The following is a 3,424-nucleotide window of genomic DNA, read 5'->3' on the forward strand; positions in this document are numbered from 1 at the left end:
GAAGCTGCGTGCCGGGTGCCTGCGCCAGCCACCACGCTTCCACAATCGTAGGAGGGCCCAAAGCAACACCTAGCGGCATTGCTAGCCCCCCAGGTACACCGTCCCGTCTAACCGGGCCCTCATAAATGCGGGGCGGTGTGGTGCCATGTCTGAAGAGGCGGGACGGGGGCTCTGGGGGGATAGCAATACCACCGGAGCGTCGCACCACTAGTAGAAAAAGGGTCAAACGTGAAGCACATTAGTGCCGGTTTGTATTAGAGCCGGCACAAATGTATACATTAGTGCCGGTTCAAACGGCTAGCCGGGCCGCTCTCATTAGTACCGGTTCGTGGCTAACCTTTAGCACCGGTTCGTGCCACGAACCGGTACTAATGAGGGTGGTGGCAGGATGTTGTCAGTCTGGGCCCCCTCCAGCACCTTTAGTACCGGTTCGTGCCACGGACCGGTACTATAGGTCCTCCTGCATATAAACCCTTCGTCCAGCTCGCTCTGTTCTCCCCCCTTTCCCCTCTCCTCTCCTCTCTGTTCTTCCTCTTCTCCCCTCGAGCTCATCACACATTTTGCCCAAAATTTGTCAAGATTTGAAGGCCCCCATCCATTCAAGTGATCACAAAGGTTAGCAACTTTGTCCTTTCATCTCTCATTGCTAGATTAGCTCTTGCAATGCTTTATATAGTTATTAATTTGTGAGTTTAGTAATTCGGGAGGAAATATATATATGTGCTAGTATTTGATTTATATGCAATTTGAGGTCAAAATAACACTTAGTTTGCATATGTAGGTGTGGTTTACTTAGTGCCTTCTAAATCTCCGTCGTAACCACCGTGGATCGCCCGCACCGTCCCGTCGCCGGCACCACCTTGTGGTGAGCCTCTTGTTCATGAAATTTTATATAAAAATTGATGTTTGTGTGATTTGGATATATAGTTACTCGTATAATAATTATCTTACCCGTACATTTTTTGTTATACATAGTGCCATGGTTTTGATATCCGTCCCCGTCGGTCCTCGTCCTTGTTATGATTCGGATGTGGTATATTCTCTTTTAAAACTATTTGTTGCATTTCGTATTTATGACAAATTATGCCCATCAAGTTGACATAGATATTTTTATCTAGGAGGTATGTGAACCGGAAATTCCAACCAACCCTATTGTCAAGAGGTTAAATTTAGTTGAAAGAGAAAACGAGTACTTGAAAGAAAAATTGAAAAGAATTGAGGGGGAGAAGATGGAATTGGAGTTGCATGTTGCCAATGTCGTCGATGATCACAAGATAAAGATGGAGAAAATGCGCTTGAAGATTAGAAAGATTAGAAAATATGCCATCGATAGTGAGGCTTGGTATCATTATGCTGTTGGATCAATTTTTACCTTAGTTGCGATCTTGATCGCATTTGTTGTTGCATTTAAATGCTTTAGCTAGAGAGTTATTTGTTTGTTGCATTTAAGTGTTGTATGAACTTTATGTATGAACTTGTATTAATTTGGTCTATTCGGTGTTGTGTAATGAAGATGAGCCGGCAATGGATGTACGATGACCGATGCTCTCCCCAGTTCGTTGAGGGCGTGCATACTTTTCTGCTTGCGGCAGAGGCAAACAAGCGGGCGGATGGTTTTATGCCTTGTCCATGTGCTGGCTGTAAGAATGGTCGCAATTACTCTACGTCAAGAACCATTCACGTCCACCTGTTTGAGTCCGGTTTCATGCCCCACTATAATGTTTGGACCAAGCACGGAGAAAGAGGGGTTATGATGGAAGACAATGAAGAAGAACAGGACGACGGCAGCTATCCTGGCCATGGGTTCCCTGAATACGATGATACAACAATGGGGGAAGAAGCTGAGTCGGTAATGCAGGAAGAATCTGAAGAAGAGGCATCAGATGAGCCCGTTGATGATCTAGGTCGGGCCATTGCCGATGCAAAGAGAAACTGCGCAAGTGATTTGGAGAAGAAGAAGTTGCAGCGCATGTTAGAGGATCACAAAAAATTGTTGTACCCGAATTGCGTAGGTGACAAGAAAAAGCTGGGCACCACACTGGAATTGCTGCAATGGAAGGCAGAGAATGGTGTATCTAACAAGGGATTTGGAAAGTTGCTGGTAATGATAAAGGATATGCTTCCAAAGGACAACGAATTGCCCGAGAGTACGTACGAAGCAAAGAAGGTTGTCTGCCCTCTAGGGTTAGAGGTGCAGAAGATACATGCATGCCCTAATGATTGCATCCTCTACCGCGGTGAGTACGAGGATTTGAACGCTTGCCCGGTATGTGGTGCATTGCGCTATAAGATCAGTCGCGACGAGCATGGTGATGTCGAGGGCGAGTGCCCCAGGAAGAAGATTCCTGCCAAGGTGATGTGGTATTCTCCTATAATACCACGGTTGAAACGTTTGTTCCAAAACAAAGAGCATGCCAAGGCGATGCGATGGCACAGAGAAGACCGTAAGAAAGACGGAAAGTTGAGAGTACCCGCTGACGGGTCGCAGTGGAGAAAAATCGAAAGAAAGTACGGGAAGGAGTTTGCAGATGACGCAAGGAGCGTATGGTTTGGTCTAAGCGCAGATGGCATTAATCCTTTTGGGAAGCAGAGCAGCAACCATAGCACCTAGCCTGTGACTCTATGTTTGTATAACCTTCCTCCTTGGTTGTGCATGAAGCGGAAGTTCATTATGATGCCAGTGCTCATCCAAGGCCCTAAGCAACCCGGCAACGACATTGATGTGTACCTAAGGCCATTAGTTGAAGAACTCTTACAAGTGTGGAATGGAACAGGTGTACATGCGTGGGATGAGCACATGGGGGAAGAATTTGACCTAAAGACGTTGCTGTTCGTGACCATCAATGATTGGCCAGCTCTCAGTAACCTATCAGGACAGACAAACAAGGGATACCGCGGATGCACGCACTGTTTGGATGATACCGACAGTATATATTTGAATAGTTGTAAGAAGAATGTGTATCTGGGACATCGTCGATTTCTTCCGAGCAGGCATCCCGTAAGAAAGAAAGGCAAGCATTTCAAAGGTCAGGCGGATCACCGGACGAAGCCTCGCCACCGTACTGGTGCTGATGTACATGATATGGTTAAGGATTTGAAGGTGATATTTGGAAAGGGTCCTGGCGGACAACCTGTTCCGAAGGATGCTGACGGACGCGCACCCATGTGGAAGAAGAAATCTATATTTTGGGACCTGCCATATTGGAAAGACCTAGAGGTCCGCTCCGCAATCAACGTGATGCACGTGACGAAGAATCTTTGCGTGACCCTGCTTGGCTTCTTGGGCGTGTATGAGAAGACAAAAGATACACCTGAGGCACGGGAGGACCAGCAACATATGCACGGAGAAGACGGCATACATCAGGGTCATGCAAGCTACGCTCTTACCAAAGAAGAGAAGGAAATCTTCTTTGAATGCCTGCTC

Source organism: Triticum dicoccoides, chromosome 7B, assembly GCF_002162155.2.
Source record: "Triticum dicoccoides isolate Atlit2015 ecotype Zavitan chromosome 7B, WEW_v2.0, whole genome shotgun sequence".
Lineage (NCBI taxonomy): Eukaryota > Viridiplantae > Streptophyta > Magnoliopsida > Poales > Poaceae > Triticum > Triticum dicoccoides.